This window comes from Bubalus bubalis, chromosome 7, assembly GCF_019923935.1.
Source record: "Bubalus bubalis isolate 160015118507 breed Murrah chromosome 7, NDDB_SH_1, whole genome shotgun sequence".
NCBI classification, from domain to species: domain Eukaryota; kingdom Metazoa; phylum Chordata; class Mammalia; order Artiodactyla; family Bovidae; genus Bubalus; species Bubalus bubalis.
Genome location: NC_059163.1, coordinates 61,454,491 through 61,481,263, shown reverse-complemented (window position 1 = coordinate 61,481,263; position 26,773 = coordinate 61,454,491). Strand labels below are relative to the sequence as shown.

General features: G+C 37.4%; 1 long non-coding RNA gene across 1 annotated transcript in view; it reads right to left on the bottom strand.

Moving 5' to 3' along the window:
* Positions 1 to 7,536: 7,536 nt before the first annotated feature.
* The window catches only part of LOC123334439, a 31,014-nt gene continuing 11,777 nt past the window's right edge, over positions 7,537 to 26,773 (bottom strand). Inside the window, exons 4-5 of the long non-coding RNA XR_006552293.2 lie at positions 16,055 to 16,110; positions 7,537 to 8,007 (exon numbers count right to left, since the gene is read on the bottom strand). This is a non-coding gene — a long non-coding RNA (uncharacterized LOC123334439). The remainder of the gene's footprint in view (positions 8,008 to 16,054; positions 16,111 to 26,773) is intronic.

Here is a 26,773-nt window from a genome sequence, read left to right as displayed (position 1 = left end):
ACTGACTTCAGTGCATACAATAATAAGTAAGACACAGTCTTTGGCCTCAAGAGTATCATTATCTATTTCAATTCTTTCTGACTAGATCTTTGGTTTGTTGAGTGCAAAGCTCTTGATACTCGTTAATCTGTGGATGATGGGGATATGCACAGGGCCATAGGGGAGCTTAGGGAAGGCTTTCTAAGGACGCACTGATAGCCAAGGACAGCCCTAAAGGTTGTTTTTGTTTTTTAACCAAGATCAGTGAGGCTAGGATCGGGAGTAGAGAGGAGGAGGAAAATGTATTTCAAGCCAGAAAACTGCATATAAGAAGTAAAGAAGTTAAATAAAAAAATGAAAATATCAGGGAAGAGGAAATACTTTCATATGACTAGAATATGGAATTACACAGTTCCATATACTGACCACAGATGCCTATTCAGAATTTGGAATGTTGCTACATGCTAGATTTCAAAGACTTAGTATAAAAAAAGTTTTTTTAAAGGAAATTAAAATTTCTCAATAATATTTTTAGACTGATTTTATACGCAAATGATATTATTTTGAATATTTTTGGTTAAATCAAGTATATTATTAAAATTAATTGCATTTTCTTTCTACCTTCCTAATGAGACTACTAGAAAATTTAAATTATGTATGTGACTGCATTTGTGTTAGTGTTGTGTTTTTATTGGACAGTACTACTGGGAACATCAAATAGGAAGTACCATGGAACTCTTGGGAGATAATGAAAAAGAGTGAGGGGAAAAAAGTGATTGGTTTTTTTTTTGCCTATAATGCAGGCTTTGACGATAACACTTTCCTGTTTGGAGGACTTAAGTTTCTCACAAGTCCAACCACTGCAGAGGCCAAAACTGTGTCTTTCTTACTCCTGGAAATTCACAACATTTGTGTCTAACATGCCCACAAACAAGTGTGTCAGCTACAGTCACCATGAAATGGTGTTAGAGTTTCTTCTTTCCTTCTCTAACTTCCATTTTTGCGTGTTCCTTGGGAAAATCTCTTAGCGGTCATTGCAGAAGGACACCAAAGCCCACATATAGGAAGTTACAGTGGAAACCTTTGGAGTTGTCAGCAGCCTCTTTCTTCTTTCTTCATATATCCTACCCTAATTGCACTTTAGGAAATCCACCTTCCTCCCACTTTTAGTCAGAAGGGTTCAGAAGGGATGTTCCCCTTGTCCTCAAACTGCAGATATGCACTTCCATTGGCTTAGAGGTGTCTGTGTGTTCCAAATCCTCGCCCACAGGGATTGGTTCAGAGACTGGCATGTAACCCAGTTAGAATCAGTGAGATATTGGGTAATGTTTGCAGTGGCTTCTGTGAGAGAAAAGCTTCTTTCATCTTCTATTGGAAGACGAGGAAGAGCTTTTCTGTGGAGCTTGTTGTGCTCCACCTGTCCTCAGCTGCCAGCCAGCTTGCCGTGATGAAGGAAGATCCTGCCAAAATGAGGCCAGGACTGCATTAACAAGACTGACAAATAGTGAGGGAAGATGATTCTGTCTACTCTGCTAGGTAGTTCAATAAGCCAATCAACTTCGTGTACTGTTTGAGCCATGTTGAGATGTGTATTTCTCTGTTGCTATTCCCAGATATTCCAAAAGCAAAGGGCCCTTGTGGATCAGAACAGTGGTAGGTTGTGAGCAGAGGAGAGAAGAAAAGATTTCCTTCTCTGTGCCTTTGTCATTCTGTTCTCTAAAATTTTTTTGCTTGAAGTCAGAGTTTCATACACTTGCTAAAATTTACTTCTGAGGGAGAAGACAGAATTCTAGCTCCCTTTTGCAGCTCTGCATCTTCATCTGTAGTTCATGATAAAGTTTATCTTTAAAATTTGCATCCCTTTCCTCAGTTATGCTTGCTCCTTGGAAGGAAAGCTATGACAAACCTAGGCAGTGTATTACAAAACAGAGACATTACTTTGCCAACAAAGGTCTGATAGTCAAAGCTATGGTTTTTCCAGTAGTCATGCATGGATGTGAGAGTTGGACTGTGAAGAAGGCTGAGTGCTGAAGAACTGATGTTTTTGAACTGTGGTGTTGGAAAAGACTCTTGAGAGTCCCTTGGACTGCAGAGAGATCAAACCAGTCAATCCTAAAAGAATCAACCCTGAATATTCATTGGAAGGACTGATGCTGAAGCTGAAGCTCCAATACTTTGGCCACCTGATGTGAAAAGACTCACTGGAAAAATCCTACAATAGGAAAGATTGAAGGCAGGAGAAGGGGATGACAGAGGATGAGATGGTTGGATGGCATCACCGACTCAATGGACATGAGTTTGAGCAAACTCCAGGAGATGGTGAAGGACAGGGAAGCCTGGAGTTTTGCAGTCCATGGGGTCGCAAAGAGTCAGACACAACTGAGCAACTGAACAACAACTTCAGTTATGCAGGAAACACATCCAGGAATATAACAGAAGTAAAAGGACAGTGTTGTCCAGCTTGGAATAGTCAGATTAAAATGTCCTGCACATCAATTTGTTCATATGATTAAATGTCTGTGTACATATTTGTATATCTTCTAGTTTATTGAAAATTGGACCAGATTTTTAAAGTTGCTAAATATGAGTTCATTTATTTTACTGATGGAAAACCAAGTACCAAAAAGGTTAAGTTATATTTTTCCATTGAAACAGTAATCTAGGTAGCTGTTCTCAAGCTTCAACCCAGGCTTTTAAGTGAACAATATGTGAAACATCTATCATTAGGTATCTAAGGATCTAGTGAATTTGTCTGGACAATGTACAAGTATGAAAAAACTGCATCACAATTATGTATCACTTGCAATCCTGTGCTGCTCACAATGTCAGGGAGCTGTCGCAACCAGGATATACCCCTGTCATTTCTCTCACCTTTTCTGCATTTGGTCTTGAAGTTGAAACCCCACTTTGCATACCACGGTTTTCCAGAAAAATGACCCTATATTATTATTCCATATTGCTTTATTTCTAGAGGAACCCTACAAAATAACTTCTAAACACACTATGTGTTAATTTTATGCTTGGCAATAATCATGAATCAAAATATTTTCTGAAAAGGTTTATGCAGTAGGAGAAGAATACTAATAATCATAATGTTTCTTATTAACAGATCATACCTCAAATATTATAACACTTTTAAATTATTTATCTTGATGTACTGATTGGGGCACACGGGGAGCTCTATCATTTACGTGCACTCATCAAAGTGCCTATACTAAATTAGGCACTCAGTAAGTACCTTATGTATTATGTAAGAATGATTCAATATGCTATGTGTTTAGAAACAGTTTTTTTCACTCAATATTTTGTTAATACAAGGATAAGTTTGATTGATTTGTGATTGATAAGACAGGTAAACTATATTTTTATCTTGAACTTAATGTTTTGTTATAGGTTTTTAGGATACATCAAGATTCTGCCTTAGTTATTTTGTTAGGTGAAAATTTAGGAAAAATATCGTTAATGACAACAGGCGTTCACTCTAGCACACTAGCAACTTTGAGTGGGAGAATTATGACAAATTCTTTCTCATATCCCCATTTAGCATTTACACTCTGCCAACACTGAGCATTAAGAGGTTTATTTTTTATTTTTTAATGCTCAATTTTGCTGTCAGAAATGTTTGGAAATTGGCTTGGATTGGCAAAAATATTGCTGGGTGGCCTACTTTAAATTCTTTAACCCAGTCACACTTTTCATCTAGAAATGGCAGAACAGATTTAATAAATGAGCCTTTTAAAAGCATTTCCTCCAGATATAGCGAGCTAGCTCAGTGGTTCTAACGTGGTAGGGAAAAGAGCTATTCAAGGAGAGAAGGGAGTCTTTCAGAGCAAGATGATGGAAGAAAAAAGTAGCAAAGTCAATGTAAGTAATGGGTCAAAGCACTAAAGAACAGAAGGTGGAAAGAGAATTCCTCCTGGAGCAAACATATGAAAATAGAACAATTGTATTCTGACATTTGCAGGACAAGAAAAATAATGAGGATATGTCTGAAAAAAAGTAAATGATAAATTCAGATCTTGCTTATTTCAAAGTTTTTCTTTTTGTTAACTCTCAAGATAAAATTATTAGCAATAAATAGAGTAAGGCTACATGAAAGGAAATTATTTCAATCAGTTATTTGCATACTAGTTATTAGTATATGTCTTAAAAGTTATATATGTGTCTTTCAATGTGCTGTACCTGCTGAACTCAACTTAGGATTTGTGATAAAGTCTTCAATACATATCATTCAGTAGATGAGTAAATAGATAAAGTCATTTGTGTCTTGGTGCAGAGAAGGGTGATAGTTCAGCCCTGTCCAAGAAATTCCTGTGCTTGAACCCTAGTTGGAATTTTTCTTTTCAAAGCATGTTTTTCCTTGGGTAGGACAATACCCAGCAGCCCACTCTCTTCCTGGTTTGGGAGAAGGTGATATTCACCACAAGTGGGGAGTAACTTTTTCATTCCTTGAATAGCACAAGCTTAACAGCTGGCAGTGGAATTGTTGCCATGCTCTCCAAGACTGGCCTCTCCTAATGGTTCAGCAGGTAAAGAAACTGCTTGCAATGAAGGAGATGTGGGTTTGATCCCCGGGTTGGGAAGATCCCTTGGAGGAGTAAATGGCAACCCACTCCAGTATTCTTGCTGGGAAAATTCCATGAACAGAGGAGCCTGGTAGGCTACAGTCCATAGGATCACAAAGAATCAGATGTGACTGAGCACACACACTAGGAAGATGAGTTTCTGACATATTTCTGTCTTTTGTTTGTCTATTGACTTTTGGAGAACAAAACAGACCTGGTCCAAGTGTTAAGCTCAGATGGTAACATTTGTCAAGAGAGAGCATGTTCAGATATTATCTGGCCAATAATCTACCACCACCAACAAAAATCCCAGGTAACAAGGATTTATTGAACACCTATCTTGTACTATTAAGAAACCAAAAACCAATTTGAAAACTGACTTAAGAAGTTAATATTATCCAGAGACAAACATACATCTCGAAAGAAAATTATATTTCTTTGTGATAAGGGCCACATGCAAATATGAAGGGATTTCTATAAAAACATAAAAGGGCAGAGATGTTTTAATATCAAATACAAAATTAAATTATTACAATTAATTTGTCACAAGATAGCTCCCCTGTATTCTCCCAAACTGTCTTAGACTTTCTTAAGAATTTTTAGACTGCATCAATGAAACTACTCATTGAATTCTGGAAATTCAGAATTACAAAAGGAATAACTACTTGCAGTATGATTTTTTAAAAACTTTTTTTTGCCTTTTATTCATTCAACAAATGTTTGAGTGTCACCCATAAGTTTTACACTCTTTTTAACATATAACTATGACAGAGTCACTAACTTCAAGGTGTTCAAAATGTGGAGATTCACACAAAAGGTAATTAGAGAATATAGTAAGTTTGATAACAAACAAAGGGATGGGGCATTAGGAGAGAGCTGGTAAAGAAGAAATTAGGGGGATCAAGGAAAACTTCCTAAGGGAGGAAATCAGTGAACTAAATATAACATGGAGAGTAGGGCTTTGGAAACTGGGATCTGAAGGAGGAGGGGCATTTCAAAGGAATGGAGATAAGAGAGGCAGGACACAGCAAGGCAATCAGGTTTGCTAGGCACAGGGTGCAGGCAGGATGAGGCCAGGTGAAGCTGGAAAGAGCAGCAGCAGCCTGACGATATGGTCAAGTATTGGCCAAGAGTCCAAGGAAAGAAGGGGGTAGACGTTCTGTCAATCCCTGAAATCATGTGAAAGATGTTATCCATTTATATGTGGAATTTCCTTCTAGGCAGCCTTTGGTTTGCATCAAAATCTCAAAATGATAGCCAAACAGTCAATACACAAAGGAAAATGTTCAAAAACATTCGCTGCCAGAGAAATGCAAGTTAAAATGACAAAGAGATACCACTACACATCTATCAACATATGCGAAGTTTTTAAAAACCCTAAAACTATCAGCTATTCATGGAGATGTGGAACAACTGGTGAGAGTGCAAAATGGTAAAACCACTTTGCACAATTATCAGTTTCTAATAATCATACAACTATTTTATGACCCAGATATACCATTCCTATACTTCCATCTCAAAAATAAGTGAATTTTTTTTCCATAAAGCATTTGTGCAAAATGTTCATAGCATTATTATTTATTATTATCCCAAAGCTGAACAAGCCTTAATGTCCATTAACAGAAGAATGGATAAAATCATTGTGTCAGTATCACCACAAATTACCAAAACTGAATGACTTAAATGGGGAACACATGTATACCTGTGGCGGATTCATTTTGATATTTGGCAAAACTAATACAATTATGTAAAGTTTAAAAATAAAATAAAATTAAAAAAAATAATCCAATAAGAAAAAAAAATACAAATTTATTCTTTTACAATTCTAGAAGTCAGGACTTCAAAATGAGATAGTTAGGGCTATAATCAAGGTGTCAGTAATGCTTATTCCTTCTAGGGGTTCCAGAAAAGAATCAGCTTCCAGAGGCTATGACATTCTTTAGCTCTTGGCTCTTCAGTCTTTGCTCCCATCACATTAACTTGTCTTTATTTTTACCCCCCACTTTGCTCTATTAAGGATTTTTGTGATTACACTAAACCCACCGGAATAGTACAGAACAATCTCTCCACTTAGGATCCTTAATCACATCTGCAAAGTCTCATTTAAACGTAAGGTAACGTAATACAGGTTCTAGGTATTAGAACACAGACATCATTGGGAGGCCATTATTCAGCCTAACACAAGATTGCTTATCTTACTCTTACAATTGAATAGTCGCTCAGCAGTAAAAAGGAACAAGTTACCCATACACGTAAAGATATGGATGAACCTCTTGGACATAACGTTGAGCAAGAGAAAGTGGTCATAAAGAGTACATAGTGCATGGTTCTAAACTTATCTATGTGAATAGAAGTCAAAAATAGAGGTCAAAAATACTTCTAATGCTGATAGTAACTAGAGAGGGGGCCTTGGGAAAAGTTATGGAGCGATAGAAATGTTCTACATCTTGACCTGATGTGTAATTACATGTATTTTACTGTATATAATCAAATTCTTTAATTTATTCATTTTCTTTTGAGTATTATGCTTCTTCTCCTTTAACAATTTAAACTTACCCTGGTTAATACTGAATTCTTTATCCTGGTTTTAACAAACTACATTTTCTATTTCTTATGTGATCCCCATTTTAGTTAATGCTATTTCTTCTGTGATTCCCATTTTAGGTATTTCCCTTCATTTCCTGGGATAAATGATTCTGAACTATCACCCTCATGCCAGGGTCTCCAGAATCACTCACAGGCTCCATGACTTGCTAAAATGACACACAGGACTTAGAAAAGCCATTATACTCTTGGTTGTAGTTTATCACAGTAAAGTGATATAGATTAAAATCAGCAAAGGGAAATACACCTGGTTGAAGTCCAGGAGAAACAAGGAGCACATTTCCAAGTTTCTTTTTCCAGTGAAATAGCAAAGAACACACTTAATTCTCCAGCAGTGTGTGACAACTTTGTGCAAAGTGTTGCTAACTATGAAAACTCACTCAAGCCATGGCATCCAGAGTTTTTATTGGGGGTCAGTCAGGTATAACAATGCAGCTCCTTCGAGTCCAGTACATGGTCTCCCTCTCCACACCCACCCAGCATCAGCAAAAGTGTAGGATCTCAGGCAAACAAAAACATTCTTCTCAGGCAGTACATTTCAAGAGCTCAGAGGTTATTCCCTAAAAGCTGACCAAGGGTCAGTCCTGAAGATGTGTTTTTGCCTTGAACGGTCAGGGTTTGAATAACCCAGGCCTGCCATATAACTCTTTACTGAATCAATTAGGTTCAAGTAGAGTGAATTCTGCCTTTGATGTATCTCACAGATTTAGCTTCTCTTCTCTAATTTCCTGGTTTCCACATTACTCCCAGTCCTCATCTTCAATTATCTAGTATATTCTCATAACAACCAAATGGGTGGTTCTACCATCATTTTCTCACTCACCCGAACAGATCTTCCACATTCTTATCAGTCATCTCCCTAAAAATAAAATCAGATGATGGCATTGCTCTTGTTAAGGGTTTACACAATAGGCAATAATCTTAAAGTACTTATAGAGTACCACATATCTTTTAGGAAATAATAATGTACAACTCTATTCTCTAAATTGGAGATATATATTCAATATGTTTACAAGTAGAAAAAGCTAGAGACAAAACACTACATGTTTTTTATTCTTGTATGTGGGTATTTGTGTGTATGCATGTATTTATACAGAAAAGTCTGGGAAAACTGTGGTAGCATCACTAGTAGTTTTCTCTGGGTGTTTAGAAAGTTGATGATTTTCTTAAGTATGTTCTAATTTTTTAAGTGAGCATGTGCTAATTTAAAACAGTTAAGTTATTAAACATAGCTGTAGCTTGCCAATGACTCAAAGATTAAATTTGAACTGTTCAATATGATTAAAAGGTATCAGATACAGAGAGACCCCACCTGACTTGACATCCTCTTTTTATGAAATTTTAAACCATGAAATCTGCTCTATAGTCATACTGAACTTGCTGCAACTCCCTAAATACCTCTGCTTGGTCAGCCCTTGGTGCCTTTACACTTTTGCTTTATGACAAGCATGTCTGTCTCTTCTTTGTCTGGAAACTACTTCTCTTTCAAAAACCAAATAAAATGTCATCTTCTCTGGGAACACTTTCCCAGTGTCCCAGGCAGAATTAAGAATTTCTTCCAGTGACCCTGTGGTATCTTGTCTACATACGTTTTATAAAATTTAGTACATAAAACCTAACAGTTTATTGTTCATTTTTCTCTACTAGATTTTGAGAATTTAGATTCAAAAACACTCTTGTATCCATGTACTTATTTCAGAGGCTTTCACAGTGCCTTGCAATACTTTTAAAAATTATTATCTATTTTCACAGAGATGAGGAAAAAGAGCAGTAATTTATAGACATGTAAACATCAATTGTCATATTTTCCACCAACTATTACAGTTTGTGAAGTTTCACTTTTTATTATGCCAAAAAATATTCTCCCTTCTGTGCAGAGAACAAGAATCAATAGGTAATGCAGGTTTGATTTATGCCTTTAGATGGTGCCATTACTTAGAATATTTCATCCAATGTCCAATTTCTGTGGCATTTATTTCAAGTTCTCCCATATTCAAATGTCTCTTAAAATCAAATATTTCTCAATTTTGCATCCAATTTCTGGCTGTAATAGATGGACAATGATGAATAATATGCCAATAGGAAAGAATATGTCATTTCACATTGTATTTTTCTTTGGATTACACTGCTGAATAAAAGTATTTGGTGCTGTCCATCTCCCATTATTTTCGCCATTCTAGTAAAGCTAATAGGTCAGAATTTCCATGAAATTCAGTCTACATCAATATCCTAGTGGTACTCTCAGATCCAGAACTAGAAGTTTGGTTATGTCACAGGGGTCTGAAGGGAAGCATTCATCTCCATGATGAAGAGTCTTATAAAGGAATAACATCAATTAGAAAAGAATAAACTAAGAAACTTTGAGAAGCATGTCTTAGACTTCAAAGATTCAGCTGAAGATGAGAGAAACAGACAAGCATCAAGCGTTTAAGTATCTTTGTAAGTTTTTTAAAAAAATCTATCTACTTATTATTTACATGTATGATGATTAATTTCGCGTGTAATATTCAGCGGGCTATGGGGTGGTCAAATATATAGTCAAACATTATTCTAGGTGTTCCTGAGAGGGTGTTTTGGGATGAGATCCATATTTGAATCTGCAAAGTAAAGCACCCCCAGTAGTAAAGACAAGTAAAGCATTGTTTTTCTTAATGTGGGTGATGGTGTTCAGTTGCTCAGTTGTGTCCAATTCTGAGACCCCATGGACTGCAGCCTGAAAGGCTTCCTTGTCCTTCACCATCTCCAGGAGTTTGCTCAAATTCATGTCCATTGAGTGATGCCATACAACCATCTCAAGCTCTGTCATCTCCTTCTTGTCCTGCCTTCAATTTTTCCCAACATCAGGGTCCTTTCCAATGAGTTGGCTCTCTGCATCACATGGCCAAAGTATTGGAGCTTCAGCTTCAGCCTCAGTCCTCCCAATGAATATTCAGGGTTGATTTCCTTTAGGATTGACTGGTTTGATCTCCTTGCAGTCCAAGGGACTCTCAAGAGTCTTCTCCAGCACCACAATTTGAAAGCATCAGTTCTTCAGTGCTCAGCCTTTTTTATTGTCCAGCTCTCACAATTGTACATGACTACCGGTAAAACCATAGCTTTCACTATATGGACATTTGTTGGCAAATTAATGTCTCTGTTTTTTAATACGCTGTCTAGGTTTGTCATAGCTTTTCTTCCAAGGTATAAGTGTCTTTTAATTTCATGGCTGCCATCACAGTTTGTAGTGATTTTGGAGCCCAAGAAAATAAAGTCTGTCACTGTTTCCATTATTTCCCCTTCTATTTGCCATGAAGTGATGGGACCAGATGTTATGATCTTCATTTTTTGAATGCTGAGTTTTAAGCCACCGTTTTCACTCTCATCTTTCACTTTCATCAAGAGACTCTTTACATTCTGCCATTACAGTGGTGTCATATGCATATCTGAGGCTATTGATAATTCTCCTGGAAATCTTGATTCCAGCTTGTGCTTCCTTCAGCTCAGTGTTTCTCATGATGTACTCTGTATATAAGTTAAATAAGTAGAGTGATAATATACAACCTTGACATACTCCTTTCCCAATTTTGAACCAGTCTGTTGTTCCATGTCCAATTCTATTATTTCTTGACCTGGATACAGCTTTCATGGGAGGCAGGCAAGGTGATCTGGTATATCCATCTCTTGAAGAATTTCCCACATTTTGTTATGATTCACACAGTCAAAGGCCTTATGCAGTCATCTGAGGGCCTGAATAGAATAAAAAAAAAAGTCTTCCCTTGAGTAGGAGAGAATTCCTTCTGACTGCTTTTGAACTAGGTTTTCGCTTTTTCCTGACTTCTCATTCAAACAAAAACACTGGGTCTTCTTTGGGTCTCAAGACTGCTAATCTTCCTTCACCACACTTCAGCTCTAACTACATTACCTAGGTTCTCTTAGATTTCCAGCCTGCCAACATGTCCTGCAGATTTTGAGATTTATAAGCATCCATGACCATATTGAGAAAGCCAATTCCTAGGCAGGTTATTAAGAAGTCTGGGGGTCCCTGAGGAGAGAGGGGTCTAAGGTTCTTGAGGAGGAGGAAAGGACAAACTTTTTTTTCTATGCATTCCTTAGTCTTAGTCACATAAAACTTTTTTTTTCTTTATGCCTGGAACTGATAATTAAACAACTCAGTTTAAACTCTGTACTAGGGATTATATAACAACAGTGTTATATAATCCAACAACTCAACAACATAAGAGAAGACTATACACAAGACATCACCAGATGATCAACACTGAAATCAGATTGATTACATTCTTAGTAGCTGAGATGGAGAAACTCAATACAGTTAGCAAAAACCAGACCTGGAGATGACTGTGGCTCAGACCATGAACTCCTTATTGCCAAATTCAGACTTAAACTGAATAAAGTAGGGAAAACCACTAGACCATTCAGGTATGACCTAAATCAAATCCCTAATAATTATACAGTGGAAATGAGAAATAGATTTAAGGAACTAAATCTGATAGACAGAGTGCATGATGAACTATGGACAGAGGTTGGTGACATTGTACAGGAGACATGGATCAAGATCTTCCCCTCAAAAAAGAATGCAAAAAAGCAAAATGGCTGTCTGAGGAGGCCTTACAAATAGCTGTGAAAAGAAGAGAAGTGAAAAGCAAAGGAGAAAAGGAAAAATATACCCATTTGAATGCAGAGTTCCAAAAACAGCAAGGAGAGATAAGAAAGTCTTCCTCAGTGATCAGTGCAAAGAAATAGAGGAAAACAACAGAACGGGAAAGACTAGGGATCTCTTCAATAAAATTAGAGATACCAAGGGAACATTTCATGCAAAGATGGGCTCGATAAAGGACAGAAATGGTATGGACCTAACAGAAGCAGAAGATATTAAGAAGAGGTGGCAAGAATACACAGAAGAACTATACAAAAAAGACCTTTATGACCCAGATAATCACGACGGTGTGATCACTCACCTAGAGCCAGACATCCTGGAATGTAAAATCAAGTGGGCCTTAGGAAGCATCACTAGGAACAAAGCTAGTGAAGGTGATAGAGTTCCAGTTGAGCTATTTCAAATCCTAAAAGATGATGCTGTGAAAGTGCTGCACTCTATATGCCAGCAAATTTGGAAAACTCAACAGTTGCCACAGGACTGGAAAAGGTCAGTTTTCATTCCAATCCCAAAGAAAGGCAATGCCAAAGAATCAAACTACCGCACAATTGCACTTATCTCACACTCTAGTAAAGTAATGCTCAAAATTCTCCAAGCCAGGCTTCAGCAATACGTGAACCATGAAATTCCAGATGTTCAAGTTGTTTTTAGAAAAGGCAGAGGAAGCAGAGATCAAATAGCCAACATCCACTGGATCATTGAAAAAGAGAGTTCCAGAAAAACATCTACTTCTGCTTTATTGACTATGACAAAGCCTTTGACTGTGTGAATCACAACAACTGTGGAAAATTCTGAAAGAGATGGGAATACCAGACCAACTGACCTGTCTTCTGAGAAATCTGTATTCAGGTTAGGAAGCAACAGTAGAACCGGACATGGAACAATAGACTGGTTCCAAATTGGGATATGAGTGGTTAAAGGCTGAATATTGTCACCCTGCTTATTTAAGTTATATGCAGAGTACATCATGTGAAATGCCAGGCTGGATGAAGCACAAGCTGGAATCAAGATTTCCAGGAGAAATATCAATAACCTCAGATATGCAGAAGATATCACCTTTACGGCAGAAAGCGAGGAAGAACTAAAGAGCCTCTTGATGAAAGTGAAAGAGGAGAGTGAAAAGGTTGGCTTAAAAGCTCAACATTCAGAAATCTGAGATCATGGCATCCAGCCCAATCAATTCATGGCAAATAGGTGGAGTACAATGGAAACAGTGAGAAACTTTATTTTTTGGGGTTCTAAAATCACTGCAGATGGTAACTGCAACCATGAAATTAAAGATGCATGCTCCTTGGAAGAAAGGTTATGACCAACCTAGACAGCATATTAAAAAGCAGAGACATTACTCTGCCAACATAGGTCTGTCTAGTCAAGGCTATGGTTTTTCCAGTGGTCATGTATGAATGTGAAAAGAAAGAAAGCTGAGCGCTGAAGAATTGATTCTTTTGAACTGTAGTGTTGGACAAGATTCTTGAGAGTTCCTTGGACTGCAAGGAGATTCAACCAGTCCATCCTAAAGGAAATCAGTCCTGACTATTCATTGGAAGGACTGGTGCTGAAGCTGAAACTCCAATACTTTGGCCACCTATTGCAAAGAACTGACTCATTTGAAAAGACCCTGATGCTGGGAAAAATTGAAGGCAGGAGGAGAAGGGAACAACAGAGGGTGAGATGGTTGGATGGGATCACCGACTCAATGGACATGAGTTTGAGTAAGCTCCAGGAGTTGGTGATAGATAGGGAAGCCTGGCGTGCTGCAGTCCATGGGGTCGCAAAGAGTTGGACAGGACTGAGTGACTGAACTGAACAACAATGCATCCTGCTTCTGAACAGTTTCTTCTTCCTGAAAACCTTTTGCCTAATCTTGATATCTTAGAATGTAAATTATGGGAGTGAGTCTGGTAGGATCTTTCTATTGTTAAGTTCTAATCCTGTTATCCTAAAATGTAACCTGTGTGAGTGGGCCTGGTAAAACTTTCACAAACTTGAGACATTCCTTTGATTTATTTTAATAATTAATTAAAAAATCTATACCTCCCTTGCTAATACTAGCAAGGGCAGCACTCTCCATCCCCCTTCTGATGTCTTTGTCAGAAGCTTTCTCTGGTTTTTTTTTTTCATACCTTAATAAAACTTTTTGCTACACAAAAGCTCTTTAGTGATCAAGCCTGGTCCCTGATCCTGAAGCTAAATCTTCTTCAGAGATCACGAATCCAACATTGTTCACTGTAAGATATCAATATGAGCCAATTCCTTATACTTTATTTATATCATAGTTGATTCTGTTTCTCTAGAGAACCCTGATATTACAACATAGATTAGTAAATTTTAATCTATGCCATAGTATTAACAATTGATTTTGAGCCATGAGTAAAACACTGAACAAGAGCAGTGCATATTTCTTATTAAATCATGTTTCCTCAATCAATACATAGTAAACTAAGAGCAGATTCAATTGGAAAAACTTAAAAAATATCTTAATATTTTGTTCAGCTTTACAGTTTTATAAAAAATAGTGCTTTTATCTATTATTTCTGTAGAGTTATTCTTTTCTTTTTTTAATCAGTGGAAGAATAGAAAACAGAAATAATTTTGCAAATAAAAAAGAAAAATTAGTTTGTCAAGTTATCAGACATTTACTACTATCTTTCATAATTAGTCTAAGGTAACTGGATATGGCTTGTAATAAGTGTATAGTTTCAAAGAGAGAGACAAACAAAAGAAAGACAAAGGAAAAAGAGCAAAATTACCAGCACTTCAAGTAATTTTGAATTTCTGACTTCCCCTAGGTGGACCAAACGTGAGAACTATGGCTCTCTGCCATGACTCTCTGACACAGTATTTCTGCTCTTGCCTACAGCACTCAGACTGCAGAGAATGAATAACAAGCAATCTGGTTTTAATTGGCATCAATTTTTGTACCAGTTATCTATTTCCACTAGACAATCTACCCCTAAACTTAGTAATTTATGGTGATGACCATTTTTTTACCTCAGGATTTTCTTGATCAGCTGGGTGGTTTTTATATCTAGATTGATTTTCACTACACTTTCTCATGTGTGTGGGGCAGCTGATATATTTGTTATGGTCAAATGGTCTTGTATGACGTCACATTTCTGGTGATTAATATGAAGTTGACTGAGCAACTGAATTGAACTGAGGGTACTTTATCCTCTACATGGCTTGCCATCCTTAAGCAGGCTAACTTATACTCTATTAGTCTCAAATTTCTGAAGTGGACAAACATGTTTCAAAGCTCTGTTTATGTTGCCTTTCTACTTCTCAGTTCTCTAAGGCAAGCCATATAGCCAAGATCTGTGTGGGTGAGATTATGGCATACTTGCCATATATGCAGTGGATGCATGAAGAGATAGATAGTGGTACTGAATCTCATATACACTATATTTTTCATACTAATGCACAAGTACTATGCACAGTGTGGACATGGGAAAAGGATTCATGTCCTGGGTGAAACTGAGCTGGATGGTACAAAATTTCATCATGCCACTTGGAACAGGATGCAATTTAAAACTTATGAATTGTTTATTTCTGGAATTTTCCACGTAATATTTTTGGACTGTGGTTGTCAGCACATGACTGAAACCGTGGATAGTGAAACCATGGATAACAGGGAACTACTACAGTCAAAACAAGGAGAGGACTATTCTGTGGGCATTACTTTTCAATCTATGCGCTAAGAGAAAAGAAAAATAGACTAAATAGTAGAACAGACACAACTGGCAGATAAAAATAATGATTGTACCAGCAATCAGCACAGAAGGAAAAATACAGACAGAAGTAGTTTAAAGAAATAGAAGATCCGATATGTGACTAATAAGTATTACAGACAGACAGGAAAGAGAAAGAGAGAATAAATAGAAAATTTGGAGGAGTAGCACTATTTTTTAAAAAAAGAAATAGCCTACAGTCTTCTGGGCCTACATATTAAGTCCTCAGATTGAAAAATATATATAAAATCAAAACAGAACAAACTAAAATGCACTGAACACAATGTAGTCAAAATTTAGAATTAAAAAAAAATTTCCAAAAGCTGTCAGAAAGCAACAAAATATTACCCTTACAAAAGAATCTGCTGAACATAAAACTTTTCATCAGAAACAATGAATATAAACAATAAGCAATACTAGAGGACAATAATGTTGGACATAAAACAGCACATCAAACCAAACTACCACACAGTGTAAAGATGAAATAAAGATGTTTATGGACATAAATGGACCTTAATACTCACAGACTATCTATGAAGGCACAGCCAGAGCCAATAGGCTAGGGAGAATTTTTAAAAGTCTAGAAAGAACAAAATAATAATTAGCACATAAATTTATAAAAAATCATTTTAAATGTAAAAATTGGTATGCAATAAAATTATTTCCTTAAAATAGCAATCTGGAACTAAAATGCCAGTTTATATTCACATGTAATTTGCAGCTAACCGTAAGCAGAGAAGAACAAATTAAAATGTCTTAGTATCCTATTTTGGATGGGGATAAATAAAGGTAATTAATAAAGAAGGCTATTTTACTTTAAACAACACTGTACTGGACATTTGTTGGCCTTCTTTCCAGTCTTTTGATTTCCTTTGTTCTTTCTTGGATCTGTGCTGTCTTATGAGTCACACACACACACACACACACACACACACACACACACAAAACCAGGTACTTGTTCTCTTCAGTCTGAATGGAAGACAAAAACCCAACACAAGGTTACAAGGATGCTGCCTCATCCAGATATTGAAAGAAAGAAAGAATGTGGTATTTCATGGGAAGTTTAAAATTCATTGTGCAATCAATTAATCAATGTTGGAATCAAATGTCCAGAGAAGCAGTATCAGTGTTCAGCAACTGTAGTAATAGTATTATAACCAAATTTTACTAGATATAATTTTGGCTGCAACTCCATTCATATATTCATTTTCCAGTCATTTCTATGTTCATTCATTCATTAAAAATTATACCTTAATATCTACCTTGGGGTAAGCTAGGTGCTAGAAAAACAGTAGTGAGCAAGAAAAACAAAGCCCAGATTTTCAGCAAGCCTAAAATATAGTGAGAACAAAGAGACAGAGAGAGAGAAAGAGAGAGATAACTATATGAATAGTACGTGGAAAGTGGAACAGTATAAGGTGATAGGTGGTGATACAGGAGCTTTTTACATGGAATGGCCAAGAAAGACCATTCTCAGAGCTAAATTCTCCTGTTCCAGTTTTATAAGTTTTAGTTTAGTTTTCTTTTTTTTGGCACTTCTGTAGATTCTTTGAGGCTCTCCTTGTGGATTAGCAGGCTTCTATAGATTCCTTGGGGCTTCCCTTGTGGCTTAACTGGTAAAGAATCTGCCTGCAATGCAGGATACCTGGGTTCGATCCTGGGGTTGGGAAGATCCCATAAAGAAGGAAAAGGCTACCCACTTCAGTATTCTGGCCTGGGGGATTCCATGGACTGTATAGATTCTGTAAGATTTTTCTGCCAATGCTGCTGCTGCTGCTGCTAAGTCACATCAGTCGTGTCCAACTCTGTGCAACCAGGTAGATGGAAGCCCACCAGGCTCCTCTGTCCCTGGGGTTCTCCAGGCAAGAATACTGGAGTAGGTTGCCATTTCCTTCTCCATTGCCAATGCTAGCCAAACTCAATTTCTATGATTTCCTTAGAGTCCTGATAGGTACTATCTGGTATTAGCCAATTTTCAAGGCCTGAAAACAGTTCAGTTCAGTCACTCAGTCCTGTCCAACTCTTTGCACCATGCCAGGCCTCCCTGTCCATCACCATCTCCTGGAGCTTACTCAAATTCATGTCCATCAAGTCGGTAATGCCATCCAACCATTTCATCCTCTGTCATCCCCTTCTCCACCTATCCTCAATCTTTCCCAGCATCAGGGTCTTTTCCAATGAGTCAGTTCTTCACAATCGGTCGCCAAACTACTGGAGTTTCAGCTTCAGCACCAGTCCTTCCAATGAATATTCAGGACTGATTTCCTTTAGTATGGACAGGTTGTATCTCCTTGCAGTCCAGGGGGCTCTCAAGAATCTTCTCCAACAACACAGTTCAAAAGCATCAATTCTTCAGTGCTCAGCTTTCTTTATAGTCCAACTCTCACATCCATGCATGACTACTGGAAAAACCATAGCTTTGACCAGACGGACCTTTGTTGGCAAAGTCTCTGATTTTTAATATGCTGTCTAGGTTGGTCATAGCCTTTCTTCCAAGAAGCACGCATCTTTTAATTTCATGGCTGCAGTCACCATCTGCAGTGATTTTAGAACCCCCCAAAATAAAGTTTCTCACTGTTTCCATTGTACCCCCACCTATTTGCCATGAATTGATTGGACTGGATGCCATGATCTTAGTTTTCTGAATGTTGAACTTTAAGCCAACCTTTTCACTCTCCTCTTTCACTTTCATCAAGAGGCTCTTTAGTTCTTCCTTGCTTTCTGCCGTAAGGGTGGTGTCTTCTGTATATCTGAGGTTATTGATATTTCTCCTGGCAATCTTGATTCCACCTTGTGCTTCATCCAGCCCAGCATTTGCATTATGTACTCTGCATACAAGTTAAATAAGCAGGGTGACAATATTCAGCCTTGATCTACTCATATCCCAATTTGGAACCAGTCTGTCGTTCCATGTCCATTTCTAACTGTTGCTTCCTGACCTGCATAAAGATTTCTCAGAAGGCAGGTCAGTTGGTCTGGTATTCCCATCTCTTTCAGAATTTTCCACAGTTTGTTGTTATCCACACAGTCAAAGGCTTTGGCATAGTCAATAAAGCGGAAGTAGATGTTTTTCTGGAACTTTCTTGCTTTTTCGATGATCCAGCAGATGTTGGCTATTTGATCTCTGGTTCCTCTCTCTTTCTAAATCCAATTTGAACATCTGGAAGTTCATGGTTCATGTACTATTGAAACCTGGCTTGTAGAATTTTGAGCATTACTTTACTAGCTTGTGAGATGAGTGCAATTGTGCAGTAGTTTGAGTATTCTTTGGCATTGCCTTTCTTTGGGAATGGAATGAAAACTGATCTTTTTCAGTCCTGTGGTGACTGCTGGGTTTTCCAAATTTGCTGGCATATAGAGTGCAGCACTTTCACAGCATCATTTTTTAGAATTTCAAATAGTTCAGCTGGAATTCCATCACTTCCACTAGCTTTGTTCATAGTGATGCTTCCTGAGGCATCACTTGACTTCACATCCCAGGATGTCTGGTTCTAGGTGAGTGATCACACCTTCATGGTTTTCTGAATCATGAAGATATTTTTTGTATAGTTCTTCTGTGCATTCTTGCCACTTCTTCTTCTTAATATCTTCTGCTTATTTTAGGTCCATACAATTTCTGTCCTTTATCGAGCCCATCTTTGCATGAAATGTTCGCTTGGTATCTCTAGTTTTCTTGAAGAGATCTCTAGTCTTTCCCATTCTATTGTTTTCCTCTGTTTCTGTGCACTGATCACGGAGGAAGGCTTTCTTTTCTCTCCTTGCTATTCTTTGGAACTCTGCATTCAAATGATTATGTCTTTCGTTTTCCCCTTTGCCTTTAGCTTCTCTTCTTTTCTCAGCTATTTGTAAGGCATCCTCAGACAACCATTTTGCCTTTTTGCATTTCTTCCTTAAGAGGATGGTTTGATAACTCCCTCCTGTACAATGTCACAAACCTCTCTCCATCTTTGACTGCAAGGAATGTATCAATCTGATTTTGGTAAAAGACAGCCTTCACTTTTAGCATGAACTGAAAATTCAAGTTTCCCAAACTGCCTTCAGGTTGTAGAATTCATGAGACTCACAGAATGCATCAAAAGCTTTTATGCTCATGGTTATAATTTGTTACAGAGAAGGGATATATTCAAATCAGCCAAAGAAACAGACACATAGGTCAAGTCTAGGAGAGTTACATATGCAAAGCTTCTGTTCTCAGGACACATTACCCTACTGGTACTGATGTGTGACAATAGGCATGTGATATTGTCAACCAAGGAAGTTCACTAGAATTTTGGAGTCCAGAGTTTTAACTGGTGTTTCATTAAGCAGGCATGACTGATTGGAAGATTTCCCATGTGGCTGACCTCAATCCCTGGTCTCCCCTTCCCTTAATATAATATCATGTGTCCAGAGAGGCTCGTCATGCAGTACCTTGTTAGTATTAGGTATCAGATTATCAGATGTGGTACCAAGGGTTTATCATGAAAAATAAAGATAATTCTATCACTCTGGAAATTCCAAGGCTGTAGAGGTTGACTTAGGAACCAGGGACCCAGCTGATCCTCTCTATGTGCAACATCAATTCTTTTACTACACTGGTAAAATGTACATGTATTTTAAAAATTAAAACAAGTGTTATATTCTTATTTTAATAAATTTAATATCAGATAAATATTCAAAGGAAGAAATTAAAATCCTCCTTCATTTCAATATTCAGCAACTGAGTTAGCTGCTTGATTGTGTCTGACTCTTTGTGATCCCATGGACTGTAGCCCACCAGGCTCCTCTGTCCATGGAATTCTCCAGGCAAGATTACTGGAGTGGTAGCCATTCCATTCTGCAGGGAACCAGATTGCAAATGCAATTCTGTATTTTGCTTGTAGTAGATACTTGAATTGATTTGCTCAGACTCCATTTCACCCTGTTTCCATTAGCAGTGTTCAGAAAGCTAAAAACATTTTTGAGACTCCTTTCCAAAAAGGATTAGAGTCAAGATAAGGTCACTGGGAATCAGAAATGAGATGGAGGCCATTTTCTACAGCTTTGTTGGCGGAGAAACAATTCTGAAAATCCTAACTATTGGAGAACTTGGCTCCACTTCTAGTGTCTGGGCACCAGTGTCAAAGATGGGGAACAACTGAGATGGCAGTAAGAGCTTCAGTTAGGAGCAGCAACTTTCCAGTGTCTGCAGTAGATACTGTGCTGTGATCTCAAAACCAAAAGAATGCAGGTGATTCATTCCTATTGAACTGATTATGGTTTAAAAATAGTTTTGTAAGTATTTAATTCCTGGTACTGAGTCCTTTCTTTACAATATACTTGGAGTGATTTTTATTCCCATCTGTGAAACCTGAAAGAATTTATTTTAAAAAGAATATATTATAAATGTTTTTCCAATCATTAAAATATTCTTAAGAAAAATCATTTTAAATTTCAACTTAAAAATTCCTCTACATTGTTCAGCTCTTCAGGAACTAACCTCTAGGATCAATTTAGAAAATCAAAATGTTTTCCTAAATTATTCATTTCTTCTGGAATCTAGGTTACCAAATCTGTTATTTTAAAAAAGAGTTCTGTATGTAGATAACAAACTTGTGGTTACCAAAAGGGAAAGCCTGTGGTGGAGGGATAAATTAGGAATTCAGGATTGATGGATACACACTACTCTATATTAAATAGCTTCCCAGGTGACTCAGTGGTAAAGAATCCACCTGCCAAAAGAGGAGATGTGAAATGCAGGAGATGCGGTTTCAATCCCTGGGTCAGGAAGATTCCCTGGAGGAGGAAATGGCAAAAACCCCCAGCATTCTTGCCTGGAAAATCCCATGAAAAGAGAAGCCTGGCGGGCTACAGTCCGTAGGGTCACAAAGAGTTGGACATGATGAGCATGCATACATGGGCATATATAAAAGAGATAATCAAAGGACCTACTGTATAGAACAGGGAACTCTACTCAGTACTTCATAGTAACCCTATATGGGTAAATAATGTGAAAAAGAATGGATATATGTATATGTATAACAGACTCACTTTGCTGTACACGTAAAACTAACACAACACTGTAAATTGACTATATTCCAAAATAAAACAAAAACTAAATTAAGAAAGTTCTGTATATTTAAATTTTATAAAGTTTATGGGATATATCCAGTTATAGGAACATAATTGTAATACTTCAATCTTCTATGACATCATTTATCTTTGCTTAAAGAAGCAAGACCTTAGAAAAATGTGATGGATACTGCCAAAGCAACTGTGCTTTCATAACCTGCTCAAATGTCTGTAAGTTTTATTTCAGATATTTCCATGAGTACATATTAGACATAGTTTATAACACAGACAAAATTTATAACTGTAAAATTTTCTTGGATCTTACTTATAATAAAATTTCCAGCAAATTTGGAAAACTCAGCAATGGCCAAAGGACTGGAAAAGGCCAATTTTCACTCTAATCCCAAAGAAGGGCAATGTCAAAGAATGTTCAAACTGTAGGACAATTGCACTAATTTCAAATGCTAGCAAGGTAATGCTCAAAATCCTTCAAGCTAGGCTTCAACAGTATGTGAACCGAGAACTTCCAGGTGTACAAGCTGAATTTAGAACAGCCAGAAGAACCAGAGATCAAACTGCCAACATCTGTTGGATCACAGAAAAAGGAAGGGGACTCCAGAAAAGCATCTACTTCTATTTCATTGACTGTGCTAAAGCTTTTAATTGTGTGGATCACAATAAACTGTGGAAAATTCTTAAAGAGATGGGAATACCATTCCACCTTATCTTCCTCCTGAGAAACTTCTATGCAAGTCAAGAAGCAACAGTTAGAACCAGACATGGAACAAAACACTAGTTCAAATATGGGAAAGGAGTATACCAAGGCTGTATATCGTCATCCTGCTTATTCAACTTGTATGTAGAGTACATCATGAGAAATGCCAGGCTGGATGAAGCTCAAGCTGGAATCAAAATTACTGGGAGGAATATCAATAACCTCAAATATGCACATGACACCACTGTAATGGTAGAAAGAGAAGAGGAATTAAAGAGCCTCTTGATAAAAGTGAAAGATGAGAGTGAAAAAGCTAGCTTAAAACTCAACATTCAAAAAACTAAGATCACGTCATATGGTCCCATCACTTCATGGCAAATAGATGAGGAAATAATGGAAACAGTGACAGATTTTATTTTCTTGGGCTCCAAAATCACTAGAAACTGTAACTGCAGCCATGAAATTAAAAGACACTTATTCCTTGGAAGAAAAGCTATGACAAACCTAGACAGTGTATTAAAAAATAGACATTACTTTGCTGACAAAGGTCCATCTAGTCAAAGCTATGGTTTTTCTAGTAGTCATGTACAGATGTGAACGCTGGACCATAAAGAAGGCTGAGTGTTGAAGAACTGATGCTTTTGAATTGTGGTGCTAGAGAAGATCCTTGAGAGTACTCTGAAGATCAAACCAGTCAGTCCTAAAAGAAATCAATCCTGAATATTCATTGGAAGGACTGATGCTGAAGCTGAAGCATCAATACTTTGGCCACCTGATGCAAAGAATTGACTCACTGGAAAAGACCCTGATGCTGAGAAAGATTGAAGGCACAAGAAGAAGGGGGAGATAGAGGATGAGATGGTTGGATGGCATCATGGGTTCAGTGGACATTAGTTTGAGCATGCTTCAAGAGATAGCGAAGGACGGGGAAGCCTGGTGTACTGCAGTCCATGGGGTCAAAAAAGAGTTGTATACAACTGAGTGACAGAGTAACAACAACTTATAATAAAATTTGTTGTCTTATGTACCCTTTTCATTTGTTCTTAGTTTGTGCTTTAGCTATAAGAAGGCAATGGCACCCCACTCCAGTACTCTTGCCTGGAAAATCCCATGGATGGAGGAGCCTGGTAGGCTGCAGTCCGTGGGGTCGCTAAGAGTTGGACACAACTGAGCGACTTCACTTTCACTTTTTCACTTTCATGCATTGGAGAAGGAAATGGCAACCCACTCCAGTGTTCTTGCCTGGAGAATCCCAGGGGCAGGAGAGCCTGGTGGGTTGACGTCTATGGGGTCACACAGAGTCGGACATGACTGAAGTGACTTAGCAGCAGCAGCAGCAGGCATTTTAGATGGAGAAGGAAATGGCAACCCACTCCAGTATTCTTGCCTAAAGAATCGTAGGGACAGAGGAGCCTGGTGGGTGTCTACAGGGTTGCACAGAGTCGGACACGACTGAAGCGACTTAGCAGCAGCAGCAGCAGGCATTTTGGACAAGGTTTCTATCCTTATAGTGAGCTTGGAAGATGACTAGAGTGTTTTCTAATTGGGATGTTCAATTTTTTGTGCTTCCTGATGATGCATAATGTCTTTTTCCTCTAGTCTAAGTTCTTATACTAATTGTACTGCTTGGAGGCAAGGAATACTGATTCAGCCTCTTGTCTGATATGAGAGGGGAGTGCACGGGGCTGAACTGCCTGTGTTATCCTTTCTTAGCAGCGTGACTAATAGTCCTATTGGTGACTTCTGTTGCACATTTGTTCTTCCACAAGGAAACCACTACTAACAGTCAGTGACCTCTCTGCATTTGCAGACTTGGAGTTATGAGGTTGCTCAGCATCCTGGCTTAAAATCCGAAAATTTCAATTTGTCAATGTATTTTTTGTTTTAAATAAATTACTATTGTACTTTTTTCTTATTCATAAAATCTGGGGTTCGGGGCATTAATTAATCTGTCGTACATTCTACAGATTTATTATGTTGGCATTTCTTCAGTGCTACAGTTGAGAACATCCTCAATCTGTTATATTTGGTGATAAAAATGTTTACAATTGTACTTTATTTTAATGCTCTAAGTATAACTTTGATATACTCCTATAGGTTTTGATATGTGGTGTTTTATTTATTTATTTATTTTTTAAATTTTATTTTATTTTTAAACTTTACATAATTGTGTTAGTTTTGCCAAATATCAAAATGAATCCGCCACAGGTATACATGTGTTCCCCATCCTGAACCCTCCTCCCTCTTCCCTCCCCAGATATGTGGTGTTTTAAATATAACTTTTATACTTTCCTGAAATTCATCTTTGACAAAGAATTATTTAGCGTTTAAATTCTTATTGTTTGGTGGTACTGTTTCATAGTTTTTTCACTAACATGAGGTTTTATTATGATAGGATCTGAGAATATCAGTACTTTTCTAATTGAGGGATTTTAAGATGTTTATATATTCTGGGCAAGTAAAAATATATAATCATTTCATATATTACATATAATACTGAAATTTTATGATTATTATTGTTATTCAGTTCTCTTTATCTTATATAACAGGCCTGCAATGGGGAGCCATTTCCCATCCACAGAATTCTTATAGATATGTAAGAATCAAGTTAAGTTTCAAGATCTTGGGCTATCTATATATATCTGTCATTTCCTCCTATTTCTAGACTATATACAATTTTTATGAACAAGAGTTGAATATAAAAATGGACAATCTCACTTTCTGGAACTGTGAATTTTTATATAAAATAAAACATGTCCAGTCATATTTATACTAGTATTCAACTTTTCAATTCTTCAGGTTAAATAGGCCTGTTTGAAAATTTGACCAAAATCTGCCACAGTAAAAGTTTTCTGTTATTTCCAACTAATAATAAAAGCATCGATAAGCTACAGTTGTGACATGCTAAAAGAAAAATGTGTTGCAAATTCTTCAAATTTCAGATTGACAATACATATTTTAGTCACAGGTGGCAATAAAAAGGTAAAACCATCCCCCACCCCAAATCTGTTAAAGACAGTGAATTAGAACCAGAAATATGGTAGAACAATTAAGAAAAAGGCAAACTTTTTTTTTGTTTGTTTACTTTTTTACAGAGAAGGCAATGGCACCCCACTCCAGTACTTTTGCCTGGAATATCCCATGGATGGAGGAGCCTGGTAGGCTGCAATCCATGGGGTCGCTAAGAGTCGGACACGACTGAGCGACTTCGATTTCAGTTTTCACTTTTCACTTTCATGCATTGGAGAAGGAAATGGCAACCCACTCTAGTGTTCTTGCCTGGAGAATCCCAGGGACGGGGGAGCCTGGTGGCTGCCGTCTATGGGGTCACACAGAGTCGGACACGATTGAAGTGACTTAGCACTTAGCATAGCATTACTTTTTTAATATTATTTAAAATGTAATGGTTTTTATTATTGGATTCCCATGGCATGTGCCCAGTCTAGCCTCAGATTATATAATGAAAGTATTTGTTTGAGCCCATATCAAAATGAGCTTTCACATTTCTGGTTTTTTTTTTTTTTTTTTTTTTTTTAATTTTTATGTTCATTTGTCACACTTTATTTTGCCCTTCCTCATCTAATGCATCTCCCTCATCCATTCCATTTTTTCCCCAACTCTACCTGAATTCTCTCATGAGCAAATGCCTGGATCCCATTCCTATTTCCCCAAATATTCTTTCCTTCTCCTAACTATAATTTTATTCACATGCTACATGCCAGATAAAGTATTTCATACACATTAACTCATTTGGTCCCCAAAACAACACTTTAAGTTAGATAGTCTCATTACACTTATTTTAAAGATGACTAAACTGAGGCATAGATAAGTGCATTTCCAAAGGCCACATACTGGTAAGTGGCAGAACAAGGTCTAAAACAGGCTGTCAGATTCCAAGGGACTTGGTTTCTAATGACAAAACTTCCATCAAAGCCCTGCCTGAGAATCAGGGAACATATTGTGTCAGTCTTCAGCTTCTTCTTCGCTCCCCATTAAATGTCATTGTCTTGCGTAATCTCTCAGTGAAACCTAAACCTTACCAGGGACATGGTGCTTACTAAGTGACAGGCTGGGTCTGGTGATTTATCTCTAGTACCACATTTAGTTCTTAAATCTTCTTTGTGGGATAGGGATTATTTTCTTATTAAGAAATAAGGAGATGGAAGTACATAGAAATGATTAATTTGCTTAATATCATATAATTTATAACAGTCAGATCTTGGATTCACATATACCTATAGCTGAGTCCAAAGTGTTTACTTTGAAGCCCAAACCATCCATACACACTAATTTCTTTTCCCATCTTATTAACATAAAAGACAATCTTGTCTTTCAGATTGAAAGTTTTCCTTCTTAAATGAGTCATTGCAATTCTCTAGTCATTCACTCTAAATTTATGCTTTTGAAGTGTGGTGTTGGAGAAGACTCCTGAGAGTCCCTTGGACTGCAAGGAGATCCAACCAGTCCATTCTAAAGGAGATCAGCCCTGGGATTTCTT